Raw genomic sequence first — 26908 nt, forward strand, 5'->3', positions numbered from 1 at the left:
CTTTGAAGGCCTTTAATAAATCCCTACTTTATTCCTTTAGCTCTGTCCAGCCTCTGTTCCAGGTAGCCTCTCAAGACATCACAAGTGCTCATGCAACATTTCAGGTGAGGAGAATAATAAGCACAGGGATATTTTAATCCTGATTTTCCTTAATATCCAATGGCTTTGACTGCAGTGAATGTCACCCTCAGCCAGGCATCCAGCATGGAGCATCACTTGGCTGTCCAACCCCTCTCTGTGAGTTTATAGTAACCCCCCAGGGACAAGGCCAGGATTTTCCTGGGAAGGGGAGGAAGACTTGAGCTGTCCAAGGTCTAACTCTCCTTGGAGTGCGCAGAGAGCAAAGCAAGAAAGCCAAAGAGGAAACAAATGGACACCTGGCCTGGGCAGGGCTGAATTGGTGGAGAAAATCTGTGGCTGATTTCAGGGTCCTTAGGTGGGAGCTCAGGGCAAGGTTCTTCCCCCAGAGGGTGCTGGCACTGCCCAGGCTCCCCAGGGAATGGGCACGGCCCCGAGGCTGCCAGAGCTCCAGGAGTCTTTGGACAGCACTGCCAGGGATGGACAGGGTGGGGTTGTTGGGGGGTCTGGGCAGGGACAGGGCTGGGCTGGATGATCCTGTGGGTCCCTTCCAGCTCAGGATATTCCATGATTCTGTGATTCTAGAGAGATGTAACAAAATGATCCCTCAAGACAATAATGGACTGTGAGACTTTATCCCTGCTCTTTAACCTTGCACTGCTGGGATGCTCTGCTGGGATAAGGAATCCACCTTTTCATCACCCAGCTCCTGAGGAACCTTGGCAGAAGTGAGGAGTTCAGTGCTCACCCTTCACAGCTGAAACGAGGCTTGGAGATTAAGGAAACAGAGCCTTGTACAGCTCCTCTCACTTCTTTGGCTTTTCTTTCCCTGCCCTGTCCCTCTTTTCCCTTTCCTTATTTCCCTCTTTGCACAGGATGCTGTCTTTGCTGGGTGTAACTGCATCCTTTGGGGTATGGATGAGGCCCTGAAAGGGTTAAGCAGGTTCCTGGGTGATGTCCTTTTGCCAGGTCCCCGAGAATGGCTCACTGGATGTACTGAAGCTGTTCCTCCAACACAGACTTGCCATTTGATCTCTCACCAGAGACAGATTTTCTGCTTTGCTGCTCTTTCGGGCCATGTTAACGTGATTTGAGCCTTGTTTGCCTCATAGAAAGCAGAATCAAATTCCAGCAGTGGCAGCACCTCAGCCTGGTATCATTGCATTGATTTATTCCTCCTGCCCCAAAAGCACAGTTATTGCTTTCTGTAATAACGTCACAGAGCCTTTAGACACAGGGCCTAGTTCTATTAAGGGCTTCTGTGGCTAAAGAAAAGTCAGTAAGAGATGCTGTTACAAGGGAAGGCTTAATAGGCTCCAAATTCCCTTCCCCCCTGCCCAAGTTCCTCATTAAAGCTGACATTGGCTCTCCCTGGCACTCATTGCCAGGAGAATTCCACAAGTGCCACTCTGGGATGTGACAGTGTCTGCTCTGTACCCAGTGGTGCTCAGAACCCAGTTAATCCATCAGGAGAAGTGTGTGGGAAGCAAAGGCATGGAGAGGGCATGGGGAGGATTTCAGTAGCCAAGGGAGTTTGGGAAGTGTTGCAGGGCTGAGGCAGAGAGGGAGGACGGAGAAGAGGGGGTGGGACAGAATGGGAGAGGAAAGAGGACAGGGACAGGACTGTAAAAGGACCAAGAGCCATTGGAAATGCTGGGAGATATATGGCCACCAGATAAAAGTTACCTGGGACTGGGAACTCCTGGGAATTCCCACCCCTGAGCTCCCAGAGAGCTGCATTCCATGATCCTTGAACCAAGTCCTTCCACTTTCTCCCAGAGCAGCCCTGGACAGACAAAACCTCATCCCTGTGTCCCCCAGGTTCCTGTCCCTGCTGTGTCACCCCGGCCTGGCTGCCAGGACAGGTGTATTGTTCTCCCTGGAATCAGGCTGTGGGAGCATCCCTGGATGCATTCCATGGTCCCTTGAAATGCCACAGGTGGGGCTGGCATCTTTGCTGCACGAATCTCCTCAGAAGATGGAAAACCAGAGGGGAAAGCAGTGGAACTCCTGACCCAAGGTTTGGGGACCCCGGAGGCCAAGGGGCAGCCTGAGCTCTCAACCTTGCTTGAGTAATGATTGCAAAACATTTTTTCCTGTAGCCTCTCTGGTGCTTGCTTCCACAGGAGGAAGAAGTCCAAAGAGAAGGCAGAGCCTTCAGGAAGACACCTTGGATTGTCTCCCATCAATTCATGCCCTGACCTGGGACAAACATGGTGATCCCAGGCCCCAGAAAAGCAGATTGTTATTGCAATATACCCAAGCACCTGGAGTTCAAATCCATCCCAGCCTCCAAGGCATTGCTTTCCTTCCTGAAGAATGTGAAGAAAGAAAAACAAGGAAGAGAATCCCCTTATAAGGACAGGCCTTTGTCTCCTCTAAGGACAACGCACAGATCCCTACAGGTGCAGAGGAGATCAGCAGCGCCCTTCTTCTCCAAGGATTTCCCAATTTTTTCCCAGAGACTGATTGTGCTCAATGCCCTGGGAATAAACATGTCAACTTTTTGTGCTTGGAGCCCCACAGGTCCCACTCTGGGATGTAACATGGTCTTCTTTATACCCTCAGATCCAGTTAATCCATCAGGAGAAATCTGTGGGAAGCAGAAACCCTGGAGAGGACATGGGAAAGATTGAAGCAGCCAAGAGAATTCCAATTTATCAAACTAGACTGCTGTCCATCTTCACAGAATCACAGAATCATGGAATGGTTTGGGTGGGAAGGGACTTTAAAACCCATCCAGTGCCACCCCTGCCATGGCAGGGACAGCTTCCACTGTCCCAGGCTGCTTAAAGCCCCACCCAACCTGGCCTTGGAATACTTCCTTGGGTCCAGGGGCAGCCACATCTTCCCTTGGTGACCTTTTCCAGTTCTGCTTGGAGGTCTCTGGATCATCACTCTCTGCCAGCAGCTCTCTTATCCCTTTCCCCAGCAAGGAAAATATCAGCATTCCCCACACGGGATGTCATCTGTCTCCTGGCCATGAGTGGCAGGAAAATACAGACCAGAGACTTGGAAAATCCAAGCAAAACTCTGGGAAGAACCAGCCAGGTCTGGGATCCCACCTCAGCATGCCTGGCATATCAAAGGTACACAGGACCCCCCTGAAGTCCCCAGTGCCTGGGAAAGGCCTTCTCCCCTTCCTCCTCCTATTGATTGAGGGTTGGGATCTCCTCCAGGCAGCTGTGGCAGGAGGAGGAGCAGTTGCAGCCCCCACGTGAGGCACAGAGAGAGAAATCCCAGCCCTGCCAAGGCAGGAGTCAAACCTCGTTAGCGTTATTGCACATTAGAGATGGTCATTATCTAACAGCAAAGGTACTGCACCCAATACGGGGTAATTTATTTTGGACCTCGTTATGATGGATAAAGATTAATTAATCACCGTGCTGGACTTAGTGGTTGCCTAGGGAGCCATGATCATGACCTGATTATCTTTAATATAGGCGAAGAGAGAGCAGTCCCCACCAATTCATGTCTATAACACACTCACACCGTGCTTTAAACAGACTCATTTCCCAAAGCTGGGCAAAATGAGCACTGGAATTAATTTTGAGGGAAATTGGAATTTAAAAAAAAGTGAATTAAGACACAAAGTTCTTTCATGAGGGATGATTAGGTCAGAATTTCACCCCAAAAGAAGTTGATTTTGCCTGAAAGTCTGCGCTGGTTTAGTGGTCAGGGGAAGGAACTGTTAAAATAAAAATGTCACTTGGACAGATTGGACATAGGGAAAAATTCATGGCATGAAGTGCAGCAAGGAAAGTTAGGAATTGATAAGGAAAACTGAAGATAACAATAATAGTAATAAAAAATAATCCCTAGCTGGCATGTTGGTGAGCAATGTGGGATTTCTGAAGGGGTGTTTTGAGTTTGTATGGCCAGGTTCTGGGACCAGGGAAGTCACAGGGGTGGCTGCTGTAGGGAGCTACCAGAAGGTTCCTCCGTGTCCAGCAGAGTCAATTCCAGTGGCTGCAGGACAGTCCCTCCCTGGCCAAGGCCCAGCCCAGCAGGGATGGTGCCACGTGCCTCAGGAGGCTTCCTGAGCTGCGAGTCCCAGGCTGGTGACACCAGGACTTTGGGCACATTGGGAAAATGAACTCAGACCAGTTTTACACCAGCTCGATTCCCCAGCCCAGAAAACTTCTATTTATTCTTTCTTTCTTGACAAAACTGAACAGGCAGAAAGCCACACTGGGCAATGGGATTCCCTCATTGTTGGTGCCTTGGAAAGCCAAGCCATGCTTCAGGATGGATGAGCTGCTGGTGGTCAGGGTTCAGGGCAGCTGGGAAGGGTGTGGGGGGAATGTGCAAGTGTTGAGCCAGAAAAGCCCACGTGGTCATGGCCAGGTGATGGAGGCTGCCCAGGAGAGCAGGGACGAGGTTCCCTCTCGGTCTGTGCCACTGGGGAACTGGCACTGACATGTCCTCCTTTTGTGCCCTGCTCTGACACCCAGGTGCCGTTAGTGGGGAACAGGATGCACAAACCAGTCTGGAGCCCTCCAAGAGCTGTGGATTCATGAACACTGCTCAGACCTGCTCTCTGTGTTTGGGTGGCTGCAGTGACAGTACCCAACCTTCACCTTTCCATGTGTGCCAAACTGGCAGCACCCTCTGCACTGGGGACAGGCTCCACTCCTGTCACTCACCCAGCACTTTGCCAATTCCTTCTCCTGCCCATGGTCCTGTTCAACCACCTGACACAGCACAAAGTCCCTCATCCAGATTATTAATAACTCCTCTGTGCTGAAAGTAAATTTTCCTGCTCCCATTCTGCCAATCCGGGAGTTCCTGACTCAGGACCTGTGGGAGAACATGTACTGTCCCATGTCCCCTACTCAAATGGCTCAGCTCCCTCCCACAGAGAACCCACCGTGAGCCACGGGACACAAGGGAAGCCTCACTTCTGCACTGTTGGTGTTGTGTAAATGTGCTGGTTTTGCACTGGAGTCATTCATGGAAGTGACTTTATAAGAGAAGCTGCTAGCAGTTTCTTCGGTGTCTGACAAAAAACTAATCAGTAATTAGCTTTGAGAACTGACAATCTATTAATTAATTAATTAATTAATGAGAAAGCTGGACACACCTTCCTGAATACACATGTTAAAGACAACAAAAATCCCTGAGGAAGCTCTCTTTTCCTTCTGGTGCTTGGAGAGAGAAGTTCTTTCCCCCTCCCCATTTCCCGGCCCTGTGGCCAGGTCAGGGAGAGGAGGCCGTGGGGCCCCAGCCAAGGCAGGGCTGGGCTGTGCTGCTGATCACATTTTGCTGACATTAAGTCTGGTCCTGCTGCCCAGCCCGGGCTGGGCCAGGGTCTGCCAGGCCCTGGGAGCGGCTTTGGGCTGGGCCAGGCCCTCTCCACCGCGGCCCACACGGCTCGGCAGGGCTGGGCCTGGCCCCAGCGGCTGCTTGGCAGGACAGGAGAAAACCCTCACCCACAGAAAGAACTGAGATCCTGACACAGCCCCAGCCTGAAAATCCATCACCGTGAGTGCTCCGGCCACTGCGCGGCAGGGATCACCTCACCTGCAGATCTCAGGTGAGATAGTAACTCTTTCAGTGCACAGGTAAGACTTACAAACCTTCAGTCCTCCCTCGGGTGAGAGAAAAGGACAGAGTGAGAACATGTAGAAGAACAACATGAAGACAACAAAGTCAGTGAAGAGTCAAGTCCCAGATAGGAGGGATGAGGAGATGCCTTAATTTTGGGGCTGAAGTCCTCTTATGAAGGTGTAGAGAAGAATGTAATTGATACATCAGACTCTTTTTCCCTGTAACTCATTGAAAGTATGAGGAGATGAAGTGCTCAAATTGTAGATATGAGCAAAGGCCTCTGTGCTAAAGTAAACAGATGTTGAAGTAGCTGTGATCCCATGAGAAGTTTGAACAGAGAGAGAGAGAGAAGAGTGATGAAGACCCTTTGTCCCCAGGGAGAAAAGAAGACCTCTGTTCCCAGAGATGAAGATGATCTCAGAGATAGATAAAGAGAATATTTCCTCTTGAACAGCTCATCCTTAAAATAGTACCCCATAAGTTGACATGGACCATAAACACAGCAGTGGGAAAAGCTGTGAGAGATAGATTTCATGACTGCAGATTTTTCTGTGCAGCTACTATTTGTAGAAATTAAAAGACACAAGAAAACTGTTTTCTTGTGGAGAAGTCTCCATAAATTGAAAAGAGGGACTCCTCTCCCTGAGTGAACTGAAGAAAGACTATTCTAGAAGTGATAAACTGACTGCATTGATTCTGTACATTGTGAGTAAGAAAAGGTTTTAGGGGGAAGGAAAAGTGTTCTAAAAGTTTTATTCTGATTCTTATTATTCTTTCTTTTAGTTACTGTTAATAAATTTTGCTTTATCCCCTTTTAGAGTTTTGAGCCTGCTTTACCTTCCTTCTAATCCATCTCACAACAAGAAATGAGTCAGTATATTCTAGTGGGTGCACAGGCAGTGTTAAACCCACCTCATCAATTGGTGCATTAACAGAGAAATCTCAGATTAGTGAACAAAAACCACTGCAGTAAATAATCCTCAACCCTCAGGTGCTGGGGACTTCCACATGGATCATCATCCTCCTGCCTGGGACGTGAGGAGCAGTAATTCCTGATGGGTCCAAGCACTGCCTTTCCCTTGGAGACCCCATGGAATGGTGTCAGTGGTGTCAGGACACAGCCAGGTCTGAGTCCTGGTGAGAAGAGAGCCAGATCTGGGCAGGTGGGTGCTGGCAGGACAAACAGACATGGCAGAATGTTGGAGGATGGTTAGACAAGACCCACACTCTGCATCAGGGGAGGGGTTCCTGTCACTTGGGGGGTGTGGGGTGCAAGCAGAGCTCTGAGCTGCCAAGGACAGGGAGGAACATGTTTGGTGCCTGGGGAAGGGATGGACATGAAATAATGGCTTGGTGCCTTGTCCTCATGGGTTTGTCCTTGTGGATCACTGGAGGAAGGAAGTGAAGGTCAGACCCCCAGCAGGGTTTAACCCCCTGGGCAAGGCTTTGCCAGGCTGTCCTACTGTCCCACCAAACCCAGCCTGGCCCAAGGGCAGGGGAACAATCTCTGAGGGGGAATTTCCTGGGAGCTGCAGCAGACAGACTCCTCCTCTGCAAAACCTGGGATCTGGGTGGCCTGGACATCTCCAGGCATCCCCCGCTAGAGCCCAAATCCTGGTCCCACTGCAGGGATGCTCTGCCTCTCTCCCCTCCCAGCACTGAGCAGGAGAAGCTGCGCTGGGAGCGCTTCCCAGCTCTGGGAAGGACAAGGAAGGTGCAAATATTGGCATGAACCGGTGGAAGCAAGATGAGAACCATGAGAAAATATTCCCAGCCTGTTTTGTACCTCACACGCTGAACCACAGCCCTGTCATAGTCTCTGTCACCTTAAAGGTGGGAATGCTTCCCAAAGGACCATAATGAGAAGTGGAATGTGGCAGAGAGATGCTCCAAGAGGAATGTTCTGATCCTCCCCAGAGTTTCAGTGGAGCTGGGGTTCCAAGCACTTTCAGCAGGAACCCCTGCGAGCTCATACACACCCAGCCCTGAGCCCACCCTGTACACAGCAGCATTTGCGTGCTCCACAATCAGCAGCCTCAGGATGTTTCAAGGAGCTTCATGCATGACTTTGCAGTCCTGAGTCAGCCCCTTCCCTTCCCTTCCCTTCCCTTCCCTTCCCTTCCCTTCCCTTCCCTTCCCTTCCCTTCCCTTCCCTTCCCTTCCCTTCCCTTCCCTTCCCTTCCCTTCCCTTCCCTTCCCTTCCCTTCCCTTCCCTTCCCTTCCCTTCCCTTCCCTTCCCTTCCCTTCCCTTCCCTTCCCTTCCCTTCCCTTCCCTTCCCTTCCCTTCCCTTCCCTTCCCTTCCCTTCCCTTCCCACTGCAGCCTGGACTCTGCTGCCAACCTGGCCACAGGACACGGAGCGCTCACTCCGAGCCAATGAATCCCAGAAAAGGCAGGAAGGCACAGGCAGGAGTCAGGCTGGAGTGTGGAGAGCTGCAAAACACTTGGGCTGAGCCTGCTCCCAGCTCCTGCTGGGGTTCCAGTGGGGAAGGGACAAGAGCTGTGCCCAGGGAGCAGAGCTGGTGGAAGCTGCTGCCAAGTCCAGGGAGAGAGACAGGATTTCCTGGGAGGGAGGGGAATCCTGGGGCAGCCTGAGCCCAGCAGTCACACTCCTGGTGGCTGATGCATCCCAGAACAGGACTGGATGCTCTGGACTCACAGCAAAGGGCTTCCTGTCTAGTCCAGACCAGTTCACTTCCAGATGTGGAAGTCCGCAATGACACAGAGAAGTTAATTCCCAGCACGGCTGAGACTGATCCCAAAGACTCTGAAACCACCTGCGAGCTGCCAGGCTCTGTCAGCAGCTGTGGATCAGAGCCACTGTCCCCACAGAGCCTGCTCAGGCTGGGGCAGTTCTGCCTCATCAGCCACTGACAGGATGCTGGGAATTGCCAATACAGTGGGAATGGGGATGGCAAACATCACAGGTGTGGAGTATTCCAAGGGGGAAGCTGGAGAGGCAGCACCCAGGACTGTTCAGGAGGCAGCAGGGCTGGGTCCTGGCAAAGGGAGAACAGACCCAAGGGAATAACTCCACCATTTCCCAGGGCTCAGGGTGTGCCTGCCTCCCTCAGGCTACTCTTGCCTAAGGTTCATCATGGGAGAAAGGGAAAACACCACAGGGAGCAAAGTCCACTTAATATCTGGCAGTCTAATAGCTGAGGTCATGTAAGTGATACAGAACCCTCTATTTAGGGATGCAATCAAAACTATCACGCAAAAACTTCCTATGTGTGTCCTCTCCTCTGGTGCCATGCTCACCTCCACAATGTCCCTGTGGGGTTCTGGGGACTCAGACTGGCCTGGAGTGCACAGGCCCCTCAGCCAGAGTCACAGAGGGGTGGGGGAGTCACAGAGAGAGGGGAGAGTCACAGTGGGTCACCAGTGTCCTCAGCCCTTTGCTGTGAGGAATCTGATGTTCAGGGTGGGGATTTTTCTGTCTCCCTTTGGGACACCCTGAAGCATTACAGCCCCTGGGTAGGCAAGGATAGGTTGGTGTCTTGGTTTAAAAAGACAGGTGTCTGCTAAGAAGGCAGGAGCTTTCCTTGAAATGGAAAATGTAAACCCCCTCCTTCCAAATCACCATTTTGAAATTAAGGGGCTCTCAGGCAAAGATATGGGAATAGGAATAACAGTTCTTTATTAGGAAAATTAAAAAAAAAGCAATAGTACAAACAGCAAAAAAAAAAAAAAAAAACCACTGCCAGAGTCAGAACAGGAGCCGACCCCCTGTGGGTCAGGGTGGTGGCACAGTCCCATCCCATGGGGGCTCAGCCCTCCTGCAGTGCCAGCTGTGCTTCTGCTGGAGCAGGGATCCTGCACAAGGGGGGAGTTTTCCTCTGGAGCTCCAGGACTGCTGGAGGTGGGCCTGCTCTTCCTCTGGGAATGCAGGGCAGGAGAAAGCTGCTCCTCTGGGAATGCAGTGGGCAAAGGCTGCTGGGCTGTTCCAGGCTCAGATTGGATCCAGGTAGGAATGCTTGGCTCCTGCCCTGGGCGGAGCATCTCCCCATGGGATGCTGGAATTTGATCAGCCATGCAGGGACACTCAGTGGCCATGGACAGCAGAGATCTCCTGGAGGGAGGATTGGCTGTGGGAGAGATAAAGAAAACTTCCCCATGAACAGCAGAGAACTGCCCAGCTCTGACAGATGGCAATGGAAAACACACCACCATTTCCAACCTAAAACAGCTGGATTTAAATCTACACTGGGACTTCACCAATGATGTTCCATCCTGGGCTGCAGACGTCTCACTGGTCAGGAGCTGGGCTGTGTGGGGACCAGACCAATCAGCAGATGAGTCCCAGGAGTTTTGAACTCCCGATATAAGAACACTCTCAACAATAAAACATGCTGCTGTCAGGAGGAGCTTTGAGGTGTGTGTGTGTTATCCTGATCTCCAACCACCGACCCCACAGAACACATGGATTTTGACGTAATAAGTGGTGATCCCAACATGATATGACTCAGCCAGACCTTGTGGGCACAAGGCGAGGAGACAGGCTGGTGTGCAAACAGAGCCACTGGAGAGACCAGTGGTAAAGCTGAAGGAATAATCAAAAGGTGTGCGTGGAGAGCCACCAAACCAGCAGAAAGCTGTAAGTAACCAGAGGCATGTGTGAAGAGCCTCCCAAATTATACAGCAAGCACAGCTGTTTTGCGGCGGAAACCTGCTAAAAAAATCCAGATTTCCTCTGTATATACCCCGTATAAATAGAAGAAAAACTCCACTGAAAAGAATAGGTGGATCTGTCTCTGTGGAGAAACATTTTGCGATGCAGGTATGGACCTATTTTCTAAGAGAATGGGACATAGATTATGAACAAGAAACTTTATTAGATCTGATAATATGGATGAAAAATTGGGGATTGGAACCTGCCAAAGAGAATGCATTAAATATACATACATGGACACAGGCTGGTAAATATATAATGGATGCAGTTTACAGAGGAGACAAAAGTGCAGTGAAAATCCTAAGGCCTTGGAAACTGATATGGAAGTTAATAATACAGATAAAAATTGAGATGTGTGGTGAGGACTGGGTACTGGGAAAAGCAGTCATGCCACACCACGTGGAGCTGAATGGGCACCATGTGCAAGATTACACAACAGCCCAGAGGCATGGTGGGGCCGGGAGGAACAGCCGAATCCCGGCGGGCAGTGAGAGCCTGCGCAGTGCCGGTACCTCGGCATGGGCAGGCAGTGCCCTGGCTGGAGGTGCAGCCCTGGAAAATGGCAGAGGTCTGGCAGGCAGAGAGAGCCCATGCCGCAGTGGCTGCCAGTGCCCAGGGGGGCAGCATGCTGGACTGTGCAACTCAGCTGGGAGCGGAGGCAAACACAGCCGCAGTGCCCACTCTGGGCTGCTGAGCCGGGCTGAGTCACTGCCTGGCCACCCTGGGCTATCATCCCAGAATGAGCCGCACCACTGCGGTGGCTGAGCACCCGGCACCATCCTGCAGTGCCACGTGTTCCCCGGGGCCACCCCTGCACTGCCTGCGTTGGGCAGCTGTACTGGGTTGGACCATGCTGCTGCTTTGGGTGGGCGCACCACGCCACCCCACTCCGTGGGACCAGACCACGCGGTGGCTGCTCCGGTGCCACCCTGTGCCACTGTGCTGGTATCCTGCACTACCACACGTGTGCCAGGACTGCCTCCTCCTCAGAGCGAGTGGGCCAGCCCCAAAGCCACAGTGCCATGGAGCATGGCTGCACTGTGGCAGCGTGGCAGAAACTGCCAAAGCCACCGCCTTCCCGAGAGCGTCGAGGAAGGACAGATGGCTGGGTGGGATGGATAGCAGACACTCATGTCACCAGATGGCAAATGCAGGTCAGCGGAATGAAGAGGCAGCAGGGGTTCTTTGTCTGGAGTTCCAGTGGTGGTTTATTGGCCAACACCCTGAAGGGGTCCAGGGACAGAAGAACCAAGAACAAAGGAGGGTCCAAGGTTTTATATGGGACAAGGGGAGCAGAGCATCGGATTTGAGGGCCAATGGTTAGAGGGACCATGGGCAGTACAAAGGCGGGTTACAGGGGAACAACCAACTGGGATGCAGGGGAGGAGCAGTAAGGAATGAAGGCCAATGAGGTAGATGGGAGTGAGGAACATTCTGGAACTGGGGAGGAGAACAGGGATGATGTCACGGGGGTTATTAACATAATGAAGCAAGGGACTGTGGGAGAGCATTTCTCTAGGTTGCGCTGTCTTAAAGATGAGTGTAGTCCCAGGGCATCCCAGTTTCTGCATCCCCTTCATTATTCTGGGATGCAACACCATGTCTCTAGTGGGTGTGGTTCCACCCTGATCCAGCCCCTGCTGGCCATGCCTTCTTGCTGTTGCCACATGGGGACAAGCCCCAGTGAGACTTCACTGCAGGTGCCTGGATGCCAAGCTTAGGTCGAAAACACACCACAAAACTCCCGAAAACACACCACAACCAGCAAGTCCTGGCACAACAGTGCCAAGTCCTGGCCCTGATCCTGCCACAGCCTCTCCAAGCCTTTCTATATCCAAAGTTTTTCAGGGCTGTAGGAGGAGAACCAAATGACACCAAACAAAGGCAGTGCCGAATTCTTACTCAACATACCTCAGCAAAACTTCACAGCTGCCCCACCTGCTACTGCTTTAACACTACCAAGGTTCTCATGCCCTAAAAACTCTAATAAACCAATGCTGAGTGAAAGAAAGAATTTGGCTAGTTTAATAGCCCCTTCCTCAAAAGAGAAGACTGCAGCATTTGCATGTGCTGGGGTTGAAACTGATTCATGTGTCATGTCTTTGTTAACTAATTCTATTGCAGTCACTATAGAAGTATTAAGTCAATATTTCAAATGTGGGCTACTGTTTACAGAATATGGGTTAAGATTTGTGGTAGAATACATATTAGTTTTGCTTTTGTGCACTCTGCAAGCATATTTACTCCAACAACCTGAAAGTCTTTTTTCCTCTTCCAAAAAACTCACAATTTTGGTTATAGAATTTCAAAATCTAAAATAAATAATTTAGGTTCCTTCTGACCTCAAGACACAATTTCATAAGTGTCCTTAGATGTCAAAGTGATTCACTTTTGTTATCTCTGTTCTATAGTACTGCAGACCATCTGTGTGTATAGTTTTAAATTGGTTTGTTTGTAACAGGAGTGTAAATGGTGCTTTCCAGAGATTTATTTATGTGTGTACGTAGTTATAGTTGTTTATAGGCTCTTTATAGTGTCGTTTATTGTTTAGCTGAAGGTAAATAGCAAAACCACCTATTATATAAAAATTTATTTTAATTATATGATAGGGAAGCCCGCCCAGTCTGGGTCTCAGTTTTAGCCAAGCTGGGGCCTTTACTGGCAGGAGAGGTGTTCTATCATGCCAGGTAATAACCTTGGCCAGGCTATGGCTTTGACTGGCAGGGAAAGTTATCAAAACCAGGTATTTCTATTAAAAAAAAAAAGAAAAAAAAAAGATGAAAGCAAGTCACATTGACTAGCTAATTTGACTAACTAATTGACTAGCTAAAGTTGAACCCTTTTCCTTTGAGATAAACATGGAGACTTTGTCCAGAAGAAGCCCTCCAAGTCCTCATTGTGAGAAAGAGACCCCTCAGCGACAGCAGACCCTGGGTAATGGTAAAGTATGTAGGCAGTTGTACATATTTTGTTCTTGTTATAGTTGCTGGAAAGAAGAAAGGGGGAGAAGAGGGGTGGATGTACATCCCTCTCAATGGTCTTGAGTGTTCTCATGTTCTCATATTTTTCTCATGTCTTTCAATCAATTTACCACAAAACAACAAATTGTTTTTCCTGTTTACAAATTGTTTTCCTAGTAGTTGGGATCTTTCTAACAGTTCTAAGGGTTAAATGGTTAAGTGTTTTTAGTGTTAAATTGTAACCCTGTAACTTCTAAGCAAATAGCCTGTGACATGCTGGCCTGAGTTCTCGCCCAGCAGCTCCTAGAGGTGAGTGCTGCAGCTCCAGTGATACATGAGAAACATCCCTAACTGAGAAACCTCCCTTTGTCAGATTGAGTGGAACACTCGTGTTGTCTTTGTCATCCTATCAGGTAACAAAGAACACTTATACATTTTTTTATGAAACCAAAAGGGTGAGTTGTAGCATTCCAGTCCCTGGGTGGGCAAGGATAAGATGGATTTAAATCAACACAGGGACTTCACCTATCACATTCCGTCCTGGGCTGCAGTGTCTTAGGTCAGAAATGTAAGATGTGTCTGGGGGTGTGTGTTCTATTGCCATCTGTTAGAGATGAGGCAGTTATCTTCTGTTAATTGGGCCACCTGTTAAAACCAGGTGGGGAAGTTTTCTTTATCTCTCCCACAGCCAATCCTCCCTCCAGGAGATCTCTGCTGTCCATGGCCACTGAGTGTCCCTGCATGGCTGATCAAATTCCATCATCCCAGGGGGAGATGCTGTGCCCAGGGCAGGAGCCAAGCATTCCTACCTGGATCCAATCTGAGCCTGGAACAGCCCAGCAGCCTTTGCCCACTGCATTCCCAGAGGAGCAGCTTTCTCCTGCCCTGCATTCCCAGAGGAAGAGCAGGCCCATCTCCAGCAGCCCTGGAGCTGCAGAGGAAAACTCCCCCCTTGTGCAGGATCCCTGCTCCAGCAGAAGCACAGCTGGCACTGCAGGAGGGCTGAGCCCCCATGGGATGGGACTGAGCCACCACCCTGACCCACAGGGGCTCATGTCTGTTCTGACTCTGGCAGTGGTGTCGTGTATTACTGCATTTTTATTTTTATATCTTCTTTTATTTTTTAAATCTTTTCCTAATAAAGAACTGTTATTCCTATTCCCATATCTTTGCCTGAGACCCCCTTAATTCCAGAATTACAATAATTTGGAGGGAGCGGCTTTGCATTTTCTGTTTCAAGGGAGGCTCCTGCCCTCCTTAGCAGACACCTGTCTTTTCAAACTAAGACATGCAGATGTCACTCTGATCAGGAGCTGGGCTCTGTGATGGTCAGACCAATCAGCAGTTTTGAACTCCCTATACAGGAAGGCTCTCAACAATAAAACACACTGCTCTTGCATGGAGCTTTGAAATGTGTGTGCTGTCCCTGTCTCCAACCACTGACCCCATGGAACATGTGGAACCTCATGTAATAACACCCCAGTTATGTGTTTATTCTCCCTCTTTCTAAACTCCTGGACAGTCTGGAAGCTTCACAGGAGCCTCCCATAGCCCAAAGGGCTCTTTTCATCTGACACAACAGCTTGGGTTTCTTCCACCATCACCATCACAGGGTTTGTCCCAGCAGCAGCAGCAGCTCCTCGGCTGCTCTGGGCTGCTCTTGGCACCTGCTGAAGGCAGCTCAGGCCAAGGCCAGCCCAGGCCAGCCCCGACACTCCAGGTCAGTGAAGGCCTTTGGCTTCCAGCTGGGAATGACAAAAGTTGTGTTTGCCGGGTGCCACTGCCACCACGACCAGGGACACACACACACACCCCCACGCCTTACCGCAGCCTGGATGCTCTGTTCGTGGCACAGGTGGTGCTTTCATACAGGGTTATGCACAGGGCCTGCTTCCCTGGCACTGCAGGTGCTGTGGGACCCTTGGGTTTCTCTGCAGGCACAGCATGGGTGTGATCAGCACCAGAGAGGGACAGGGAGCTGCTCAGCCTGTTTTCCTGACCAGTGCAGCAGTGGTGGGCAGGGATCTGCCTTCTCCTGGCTACACCAAAGCTCAGCACAAAGGGGCAGCTGTGAAGTAGGAAGCTTCCCCTGTTTTTCCCACATTTCTCATTCAGCAATTACCCATAAATTGTGGAATTACAGGATGGTTTGGGTTGGAAAATCCTTAAAGCCCATCTTTCTCCCCTCACCTGCCCTGGGTAGGGACCTCCCATGAGACCAGGTTGCTCCAAGCTCCATCCAGCCTAAATCAATCTTGGTTTTCTGCTCAAATTATGGTCATTCTAAACCCATGCTCACTTTTACCCCTCCCTGAAGACTTTCCCTTCCCTGTGGCACATTTAAAAGGCTGCCTGATAAAAGCAAGTGCCTTGTGTCCTGAATAATCCCCTCCAACAAAATTCCACCTGTGAGAAACTCCTGTTGGAAAGAGGCCTCATCTCCCTCTTCAAACCAAGGCAGGAGCTCCACCCAGGACATGGAGGTGCAGAATAAATTCATTTTCTGTCAGTGTGTGAATCCCAGAGCCATCCCAGTCACTGGGATGTCCTTACCATGGGGACACTGGAGGTCCCAAGGGTGCTCTGGGTGAGGTGAGTGAAGGGAGGCTCCTGCTCTTCTTCTGCATTTCCAGATGTGCAGTTTTGTCTGCACAGCTGCTCCTTGGGCTGCCTGGGGGCTTTTCCACAATGCTGGTGACAAACAGAGCTGACAGGGGACAGGGAGGGACAGAGGGGGATCCTACCTGTGTCCTTGTGTCCTGCCATACTCTGCCTGGCCAAGAGGTGCCAGGCTGGGGCTGCCAGCCTGTCCTGACCCACGAGGTGCAGCCAGAGGGCAGATGGGGCCCAGCACAGCCAAGCTAAGGGTCAACAATTCCATTTTTCCTTTTTTCATTTCACCCAGAGCTGGGCATGCCTGGACCTGTCAAGCTCTTGGCAAATGTCCTCATGGGGGGACATCCCAAAGACTGGGATGGCTCAGGGATCACCTCGCTGACATGGAGTTAACTTTGCAGCACGGAGATGCTGAGGTTAGGCTGTGGGTGTGCCACACTCCTTGATCCACCTCCTTCTACCTCCCCTTCGTGGGGACCAAGCCCACCATCGCCCTGAACGGGGAAGATTCCCAGCTCCACTCCAGGAATGCCATCAGGAACTGAGACAGTGCTGGTGGCTTCAAGAGGAGCCCGTGTGCTGCTCATCCCCACCTGCAGAGAATGCAGAGCTCCCTCATAAAATCACACCACTCCAAACACTTGACTCTGGTCTCTGACAACATTATGCTGTCCAAAAATAATGAGATTTTAAAAATTAATAAACTCAGGTGCTGTTTATTTGCCTTTTTTTTTTTTTTTGGCTGTTAGGAATTGTGTTGCCAGCTTTTCTCTGCAGTCACAAGCTTGGCTCGGATATGATTTTCATTCAGGATCAACTGTCCCATGTAATCCCCTGACTCTTGCAGCTGGGGCTGTGAGAGAAGAGCAGCTCTCTGAGGGCTGAACCATCAGAGCTGCCAGCCCTGGGCAGCCTTCTCCAGCTGGGAAAGGAGAGCTGGGGCTGGGGATGCTTCTGAGAACACTGAGGACTTGGAAATTAATGAATCCTTCACCTGCAAATGCTTCACCTCTGGGTTTGATGATCTTGCCCGTGGCACAAGGGGATTCTGCTCCTCAGCAAATCCCAGGATAGAGCTCCCCACCATGGGATGGGTCAGAGCATTCCTGTACCACAGGCTGAGCAGGCCCTGAGGTTCTCGTGGGGAGGTCAGGAGGAGCTGCCTGGTCCCACCTGCCTGGTCCCACCTGGCCACTGCTGCCACAGGTGTCCTTGCAGAGAGGGAATGACTCCTCTGCTGTGACGGCAAAGCCAACATCTGCTGGGTTTGGCCGTGATGTGGGGCAGGGTAATGCTTGGGAACACCCAAACAATCCCATGCCATGGAATGGTTTGAGTTGAAAGGGACCTTACAGCTCATGCAGTCCCACCCCTGCCATGGGCAGGGACACCTTCCACTATCCCAGATTGCTCCACCCAGCCTGGCCTTGGACGCTTTCAGGGATGGGGCAATACCCAAAGCTTGATGAGTTTCAGCAGATTCAAACATTTGCCCAGCAAATAACACCAAATTCTCACTTGTCCTTTGCCCTTTTTCCACTGAGAATTCACTTCCTTACCTTGGTAGTAACGCTGCTGGGAGCCCTCTATTTCCCCAAAGGAGCAGAGCAGGACTGGCCCCATAGCTGTCCTCCTCTTTGTCCTTATGTCACTGTTGTGTCCAGGTCTGATCTCTTTTCCAATGCACCACCCCAAGGGATGGGATTCAGCCGCCATCAGACAGATATCCTGAGAAGCTCTGCAGGAGAAACAAACTGTTTTTTCTGGAAGCTGAGGAAAATGAGATTAGCAGGTTGCCCAGAGCTGCTCCTGGATCCCTGGCAGTGCCCAAGGCCAGTTGGATGGGGCTTGGAGTCATCTGGGACAGTGGAAGGTGTCCCTGCCTGTGGCAGGGTGGCACTGAATGGGCTTTAAGGTCCCTTCCCACCCAAATCATCCTGGGATTCTCTGAAGTCTGAACATCCTTCAGCAATAAATGTGTGAGTGCTGACCCCTCCCAGTGTCCAGTTCTCTTTGTTTGTACTCCACAAACAAACAAACAAACAGGGAGAGGAAAGAGGCTGTGGCTGTCCCTGGAGATCCCTGCTGTCCCCAGCACTGACAGGGCTGTCCAGCCAGGTCTCAGGCTCCTGTCCAGCCCAGAACTCTGCAGCCATGCGGGAGCAGCTCTGACTCATCCCAGCCTGGATGGGCTCCAGGACATCTCCGCAGTCCCCAGAGCAGAGACCTTAAAGAAAAGGATCTTTGGTAAATGTCAACATTTGTGCACATATTTGTTTCCTGTTTTGTATCCCTGACAAACTGCACAGCCAGGGTTTGATGGTGCTTTGATGGATTAAAGTCAGTTTTATTCCTCTTTTGCTTTGCCATGCTGTCAGAATGGATAATGCAGATTCCCTCACGGCAGCACGTCCCCTGGGAGAAGAAAGCCCTGACATCAGCCTGGCTGGATTCCAAAGCTCCTGCCAGGCCTCTGTGAGGCAGGCAGCTCTCCAGAGCCCACTCAGGGCTTGGGACTTCTGGCTGGAGAGCAGGAGTTACAAACACCCTGAACCTTGCTCCTTTTGGCTGGGGGTGAGTCCTGGGCAGCCCCTCCCCACTGCCAGACACCTGCAGGGTGGCACCTAAACCAGGTGTGAGCACAGGGGTGAGACCCAGCAGGGAGCAGGCAGAGCTCCTCACTGTGAGAGGAAGGGACAGGTAAAGGTGTTTCACATCACTGCTGAGCATAAAAAACTTTGCAATTTATAGCACAGCTCAATTCACAGTCCGAGAGGCCCCAGAGGAACCTGTGTATGTAATACAGAAATACATCCATTCACATGACAAATCAGATTATGTATGAACACAGAATCATAGAATAATTGAGTTTGGAAAAACTGTCTAAGATCTTTGAGCCCAGCACTGCCAGGTTCCACCAAACCTCCCTGGGCAGCTGTGCCAGTGCCTGACCACCCTTTCCATAAAGAAATTTTCCATCATACCCAGCCTAAATCTCCCCTGGCCCAGCCTGAGGCCGTTCCCTCTCCTCCTGTCCCTGTTCCCTGGAGCACAGCCCGACCCCCCCGGCTGCCCCCTCCTGTCAGGAGCTGTGCAGAGCCACAAGGTCCCCCCTGAGCCTCCTTTTCTCCAGGCTGAGCCCCTTTCCAGCTCCCTCAGCTGCTCCTCATCACCCTCCATCCTCATTTGTTATCCCAGCATTTATTATAGTGAAAAAAATTCTGTTCAATGAATCAATTAATTCATTGGAGGGAGAAAAAACTTTCCCTCCACATCCTGATTTTGCAGCTGATCAAGAAAATGAGGAGGGACCTGGTCCAGCACAGCCACTCTGAGTGTCTGCTGAGCCCAGTCTGTGGGGCAAGAGCTGCCTGTCCCACACACAGTTTGCTGGGTAGATTTCATCTGGGATAAAAAATCAGGATTGAATGCACCGATAGGGCTGATTTGTATCTCCATGCTGGCATTTCACCCTGCACGTCACAGACCTGTGTGCCCCCTCCCTATTCCTGTTCCTAAATTTAGCTTTCCCTGCAATGCTGGCTGACCTTTAGGTGCAGAAACTGAGGTGACACCACACGGGTGCAATGGCACAGGCCAGGCCAAAAAACTTGTGCTTATTATTTAGCTAGGGCATTTTTGGGGGGACTGTTTTGGGGCCAGTAGATTTTTTCAAAGTGTTGTTGTCCCAACTGCAGTTTCTTGGTCAGTCATTGTTCATTGTCTTCTATTTATTTAGAGAAGAGGGTTTTGGTGCTTCTCCCTCCTCTCCCACATGTCCCATGCAGTTGTTCAATGGGTGCACTGGTTGATAGATTTATCTGTCTCTCTGTCCATCTATCACTCTTTTTACCTCTGTTTATCCATCTGCTGTCTCAGTTTTGTTATTTTTATCAAATCTAATTTGTCACTTCTGTTTCCCCCTGGTACCATCAGAGGTTTCTCCAGCTCAGTGCCTCTGTTGGCTGTTCCCTCATTAGTGGGGGGTCTCTCATTAAAAAGGTTTGCACCAATGGGCTGTGGCTGCTACAGCCCCTCCTGGGGCTGGGGGTGTTGGTGGCACCCAGGAGGAGGCAAATGCTGGCTGAGAGCCTGATTTGGCACAGGAAGGAGCCGGGGGCACACAGAGACACTTGCAGGAAGGAGGAACACTAGAGTGACACTCCCCAAGGCCTTTGGGGAGTGTTAAACAGAAAAAAGAGCCTGAGGTCTGTGAGGAAAAGGAGGTGGGAGAGCAGAAGATGGGGCTGGAAGGGCTTGTGGATGAAGACTGGGTGATCCTGGCTGAGTGTGGTACTTGGTGGCTTCAGGCAACCTGTGGACAACAGCCTTGCTCTGCTGGGCTGGGTTAGCAAAGTGCTGCAGAACCTCTGCGCCCAAAAAATGGGTCAGAGCCTGTGAGGGGAGGTTTCAGCCAGGCCTGAATAAACCTTTGTGCCCAAAAAAAGGACCAGAACCTGTGAGGGGAGGTTTCAGCCAGGCCTGAATAAACCTTTGTGCCCAAAAAAAGGACCAGAACCTGTGAAGGGAGGTTTCAGCCAGGCCTGAATAAACCTTTGTGCCCAAAAAAAGGACCAGAACCTGTGAGGGGAGGTTTCAGCCAGGCCTGAATAAACCTTTGTGCCCAAAAAAAGGACCAGAGTCCATGAGGGGAGGTTTCAGCCAGGCCTGAGCAGAGCCTGAGGAGCAGCAAGAGGCAGCTGGTGCTGCCCAGCTCGGGCTGTCTCCTGTGCAGGATGGACACAGCTCTGCCCCCCTGAGCTGGGGAACAGGAGGTCTGGAGCTTCCCAGGACCTTGGAGGTGTCCCTGAGGCAGTGACCACAGACCAGGGAAGGCCAGGGAAGCACCTCTGGTTTTGGGAGAACTGGTAGGTGGGAGCCCATGGGTGGGAGCTCTGAAGGGTAAAGGAGCGCAGGGGACCTGGCAGGTGTTCCAGGAGAGCTTCCCCAGCAGGAGAATGGTCCCTTCCAGCTTTCAGGAAAGTCAGAAGTCCAGTTTGGCTAAAGAGGGAGCTCGTGCCTGAGCTCCAGCACAGAAAACACTCAGAGGAGGAAGGGCTGGGAAAGGTGGGGTACAGAAGCATTGTCCCAGGATGCAGGTGAGGTGTGGGAAAGCCAAAGGATCCAAGGGATGCCAGGCGTGGCCAGGGAAAGGGCAAGGATAACCAAGGGGGCTGGGGATGGGATGGGTCATGGAGTGACAGGGATGCAGAAAAGGCTCAGTCAATGCCTCCTTTCCATCTGCTCCCATTGACAAGGACTCCAGGACTCTGGACTTGGAGAGGGGTTTCCAGGAGAACAGCTCTTGGTGCCAGAGGGGGATCAAGTCATGAATCCCTCAAGGAATCCAAACGCACCTGTCTGTGGGACAAGCAGGTCACATTTAGGGTGCTCAGCAGCCAGGCACTGTCAGAGCACTCTGTCACTTCTCTGGGAGTGAAGGAGCTTGGAGGAGACCTCGGGAGCTGCAGGGAGCCTCCTGCCACAGCCAGGTCTGGAGGAGGGGCTGAAGGAGGAGCTGGAACCACAGCCTGCTCAAACCCCCTCTGGAGCAGGACAGGAAGGTGCCAGGGCCTGGAGAACCTGCACCAGCTGCCTCCAGCTCTGAGCAAACCTCATCTCACCCCGGTGGGGGCCATGGGCAGGGCTGGGAGAGCAGCTGGGGGCAGCAGGAGGGGGCAAGCAGCATCACTGCCTCAGCCTGGCACCGGTGCCAGGGACACGACCACGTGAAGCCTTCAGTTTAGAGCTCATGTGGGATCTCTGGGTGATGGAAAAGAACCAGCTGGGATTTGTCAGAAACAAATCATTGCAAATCAGAGCCATTTCTTTGACAGTAGCTGGCCCAGTGGATGAAGAGAAGCAATAGATGTGAAATCTCTTGACTTTAAGGCTGTCAACAGAGCACAAGAGAATGTTCCTGAGCAAAGCAGGGAAACAAATCCACATTTCTTGAGAGGATGGGGGTGAAGCAAGAAGGTGAAGGCTGTTCCCAGAGAGCTCCTGCAAAGCTCTGTCCAAGCAGGAGGGCTGTCCAGACAGGGCTGGCCTGAGACTGATCCTGTTTTCAATTCTAATTCCTGGTTTGCAGGATGGAATTGGGAGGCTGAGCCCTGTGAAGAATGCCCAGCTGGAATGAAGGGCAGCATTCAAACTACAGTGGCTTGGATGAAATTCAAATGCTCTAAAAACAGTCACCTAAAAGGGGCTGTGGAGAGGATGGAGCCAAACTCTTCTCAGGGCTGCATAATGAGGTTTAACAGAGAATGGGTATAAGTTGCAGCTGGGAAAATTTCCAGGGATACATTCTTCACTTTCAGGACCAGAGAGAGGTGGGGAAAATCTCAATCCCCGGATTTTTTCTAAACCAAAACTGAGGAGCCTGGTCCAGGTTTAGAGTTAGCCCTGCTTAGAGCAGAAGAGGGAAGAAAAGACCTCCAAGGCCCCTGGCAACCAAAATCTTTCTATTATTCCATAACAACAACTCAGCTGGCATTTGCCACCCTCAGCTGTTCTGGGCCAGGTTGGATGGGGCTTGGAGCAGCCTGGGACAGTGGGAGGTGTCCCTGCCCAGGGCAGAGGTGGCACTGGAAGGGCTTTAAGGTCCCTTCCCACCCAAACCATTCCAGGACTGCACAATTCCATGATTTAGGGCCTGAATAACTCAGGAGAAAAGGAGCAGCTGTGCAGAAGGCAAAGAAACTCCAGAGGAGCTGAGAGAGGAAATCCAGTGTCCCCCAAAAGGGACAATCCCTCAGGCCAAGCAGACTGGCTGCAGGGTTTCATTCCCTTCCCCAGGGATGAGATTCTGGTCCCTGCTCTTTGACCAACCCTCTCCAGCACTTCTAACAGCAGCTCTGATTTGGGAGGCCAAGGGTGACTCTGAGTGAATTCCTTATCCCAGCAGGAGATGTTTTCTAGGCCACTGCTCCTGGTTTTCACACTTGTAAAGGTTTTAAGTTGTTTTCCCTATTTGCATGACAAATATCATACAATTTTTGGACACACAGAGGTGCATCCCCAGATTCCTCTTCTTTCAGGCTGAATGCAGCTGCATAGCAAAGATTCCTTCCCTGAGCCTGCCTGTCCCTGGGATTAAACAAAGGAATTTCAGTAAGGCACAGGTATCTCTCAGGTAGATATTTTATTTTTATTTCCACAGTGCCCAGGATTGCCCACAGGGGGAAGAAAAGGGAAAAAAGGAAGGGAGAAGAGAGAAAAGAGAGGAGAAAATAGACGGTTCCTCACTGGGCAGGACTAAAGGTGCAGCTGGGTTTGGAGATGCTCCCTGGGCCTCAGCAGGAGGGTCGGAGAGGCAGGGGCTCAACCAGCTGCACTGGCTTTGGGCTGGAGGGCAGGGAAGGAGCCCTGGAGCTGGGACAAGGGGTTCAAGGGAGGTGGGATGTGGTGGCTCAGTGCTGTGCTCAGGTGTGGCAGATCTGGAGGAGCAGTCAGACCTCTCCTCCCAGGGCTCCACATCCCACCACCCTATTTCTGATTATATCTGCCTGGAGCAGAGGGCAGATAAATTTCTGGTGAGCTCTTAGGAAAGTTATTCACATTAGAACTCGGGGTCACAGGCACTGAGGGACAGCCCACTTTTAGTGGCAGAGTTGGACATCAGTGCCTGGGTCTGTGACGGCCTGAGCTGCCGGGGGCTGACACAAAATGCTCTGACCCTTCCTCACAACAGGCAAAGAGCCCAACCCCTCCAGGAATCCATCCCTGCCTCCCACCCTGCTCACACAGCTCCAGGTTGGCTGTCGGGAGATGCTCTGCCCCAATTAACAAATCTCTATCAAAAGTCTTGGCTCCTTTTCATCTTTTAATTTGGCTAAATGGACAATAGCAAACTCTCCAAGGTCTCGTACCAAACCCTGGCTGATGCTTTATCTCAATTTCCTTCCTCCGCTAAGCAGTGGGAGATAAATCCTGGAGTTCCACAGCCTCTCCTGTATTCTCAGAATCATGGAATGGGTTGGGTAGGAAAGGACACTAAAACCCATCCAGTGCCACCCCTGCCATGGCAGGGACACCTCCCACTGTCCCAGGCTGCTCCAAGCCCCAGTGTCCAGCCTGGCCTTGGGCACTGCCAGGGATCCAGGGGCAGCCACAGCTGCTCTGGGCACCCTGTGCCAGGGCCTGCCCACCCTGCCAGAGAACAATTCCTAATTCCCAATATCCCATCCATCCCTGCCCTCTGGCAGTGGAAGCCATTCCCTGTGTCCTGTCCCTCCATCCCTTGTCCCCAGTCCCTCTCCAGCTCTCCTGGAGCCCCTTTAGGTGCTGGTGTTCTCCCAGAGGAGCAGAGTTGCAGCACCACTCCCTGCCAGCCTGGCAAGGAGACGTGTGAGCCATGTCCCCTGCGTATGTGCCATGTCCCCTGCAGGGCTCCCAGGCTCACCTGCCCAGGGCACAGTGAATTTGCTTCCCAGCTGAGGATTACAAAGGAGGTTTAGAAACATTTCTTTGGGAGTTTTTTTATAAAGCTTTTGTATTCTACTGCAATGGTGCTTCTCTCTAAGCAGAATGAGCTTCCCCCACCCCAAAAGGAAAAAAAAAAAAAAAAAAGAAAAGGAAGAAAAGGTCAGGCCAAGCCTGTGCTTGGATGAAATCCCTGGAAGCGTCAGGCTCCTTGTGCAGTACAAATGCTGCATTTGCCTGACTGAGACACGGCCTCTCCTGCTGGGCTTCTGCATGGATTCAGGAGCTTAAACTGGATTTCCAGCCAGGACAGGTGCTCTGAGTCCGCAGCCATGGCAGGAGCATTTCACTAGGGCTACAGAGCAGGAGTCACCTCGTGTGCCTCAGTTCCTGCTCAGGGCAGCAGCAGGCGGTGGGAGCTGCCCCATTAACATTCCCTGGGCTCTGTGCAGCCGGCGGGGAAGAGCAGGGCAGGACGGCATCGTTAAAGGGCCATTCATTCCAATGCTGCATTTCCATCTCCTGCAGCGCTGTCAGGGGCTCTGCCGGGCACAGCAGCCAGCGCTTGATGAAATGTTCAGCCGTGCCCGTCTGGCAGTGCCGAGCCTGGGAATGATGCTGGCCCCAGCTGGGTCCCAATGTATCCCAGTCAGGGTGGGATGGGAGCAGAGAGGGAGCAGCTTCCTCAGACCAGGCACAGCTGGGCAATGGGGGAGCTTGGAAAGGGAGGGTGTGTTCCGAGGGGGAAGTTTGAGATGATTTTCACAGACTCACAGAAGGTTCTCAGTTGGAAGGGACCGAAAGGACCATCGAGTCCAGCTGGGAATGGCCCATGCAGGAATGGAACCCACTGGGGGCTATCAGCACCACGCTCTGACCAGCTGAGCCAACCCCAGCTCACCCACGGACAGAAGCTGCAGCTGGGCTCCATCCCTGCTGGGATCAGTGCCGTGAGAGCACTCAGGATGGCAGCTTGGGCGAGCTGGGATGGGCAGGGGGAGTTCCCCACTCTGCCCTGCCTATCCCATCCCATCCCATCCCACCCCATCCCATCCCATCCCATCCCAGGCCTTTGTGGGGATGGAGCCAGGACATTCCATGTGCACAGGGTGTCCCAGTGGGGCCTGAGGGGCTGGTGAGCTCAGGGAGCGCAGCTCTCAGCCCCCCACGTGGGCTCAGGGAGATCCCAAGCAGCTCAGTGCTGCCACTGCATAGTGGGATGTGACCCTGAGACCCAATGGGGATAACTTCCCTAGAGCTCAGTGGGGTTTATCTGCTCATCCCAGCCCTTGGCAGGGATGGAGCCAGGACATTCCACCTGCAGGGTGTCCCCGTGAAGCCCCAGGGGCTGGAAGGATCAAGGAGCACTGGGAGCAGGGCTTTGTCTCCCTTGCTGACTTGGAATTATCTGCACCCCACAAGCCTGGCAAAGGGTGGGGGAGCATCCCCCCCCCTCCCAGGGCACAGAGGTCTCTGGCCAGCGTGACAGGTCCATGCAGCCCCTCCAGGCTGGCTGCTGGCCCAGTTTCACCTCTTGCAGAAGTGCCTGCTGAAATAGCCATGGGCATCAGTGTCCTGGTGGCATCAGGCTCTGGGGGCTGCAAACCAGCCTGGCTCCCTCTGGAGATGATCAGACCATGCCCGTGTTGGTGGGTGCCAGGTGATTTCTCAGCTGTGATGGCTCCTGCTGAGGGTCACATCAGGGGGACCCAAGGGGCACTGCCAGGGAATATCCCCAGCTATGAAACCAGGCAGAGGCCTCAAAGCAAGTGAGCACTGGCAGTGTCAGGAGGCAGAAGAGCTGCAGCTGTTGGTGTTTTCTGCTGGAAAAAAAGACACTGTGGGAGTTCTTCTGCCCACAGAATGTTTTCCCACCTCCAGGCTCCATCCCAGGGATGCAGGCAATGACACATGGCTGCTGCTGCAAGAGAAGGAGCTGGATCAACAGGAAACCCCCCCTTGGCTTCTCCCTTGCTATCATCCCCAAGAGACAATTCCTGCTTGGAAGGCACAGGGAGCCGGGCTTGGGACACTGCTGGAGGCACTTGGGTGTGGGAATGTCCCAGGTAGGATCCAGCAGGGACCAGAGCAGACACAGGGACACTTCAGAGCTTCAGCCACTCAGGATGGCAGCATCCCCAGAGGGGCCAGATGGGAAAGGACCTCTGGGAGTCACCTGGTGTCACCTCCCTGCTCCAGCACAACCAAGCTCCCTCCTCCCTGCCTGGCTGCTCACAAAGCTGGGACAGGCCTCATTATGCTTAGAGCAAAAGGGCACCACATCTTTCCCAGTGCCCCATCCAGCCTGCAGGAACTGGGCACTGCAGGAACTGAGAGCTGCAGGAACAGAGCACTGGGAGCTGCAGGAACTGGGCACTGCAGGAACTGGGCACTTTGAGCTGCAGGAATCAGGCCCATGGGATGCTCTTCCCTCTGTTTCCCCAGCCCAGACACTTGGCACTGCTTGCAGCCCTCCCTCCTGCCCCAGCCCATGTGAGAAGTGCCCGCAGTGCTGTGTGCCCCCTCCAGCAGAGCTCTGCTGCCTCCATGCCCCAAAGCAGCAGCAGAGCAGCAGTGGGCTGGAGGAGCTGCAGCAGGCAGGGTGGATG

At 52.1% G+C, this 26908-nt stretch overlaps 2 long non-coding RNA genes across 2 annotated transcripts; both read left to right on the forward strand.

Annotated features, from left to right (window-relative positions):
* Positions 1–8359: 8359 nt before the first annotated feature.
* Positions 8360–14148, forward strand: LOC135282778 (uncharacterized). The gene is made up of 4 exons (XR_010348827.1): positions 8360–9594; positions 9817–10224; positions 10344–10407; positions 13152–14148. It is a non-coding gene; the product is annotated as an uncharacterized LOC135282778 (long non-coding RNA).
* Positions 14149–18378: 4230 nt separating this feature from the next.
* LOC135282887 (uncharacterized) lies at positions 18379–26349 on the forward strand. The gene is made up of 3 exons (XR_010348880.1): positions 18379–18449; positions 22916–23010; positions 26181–26349. It is a non-coding gene; the product is annotated as an uncharacterized LOC135282887 (long non-coding RNA).
* Positions 26350–26908: the final 559 nt, after the last annotated feature.

Source organism: Passer domesticus, chromosome 17 (genome assembly GCF_036417665.1).
Source record: "Passer domesticus isolate bPasDom1 chromosome 17, bPasDom1.hap1, whole genome shotgun sequence".
NCBI classification, from domain to species: Eukaryota; Metazoa; Chordata; class Aves; order Passeriformes; family Passeridae; genus Passer; species Passer domesticus.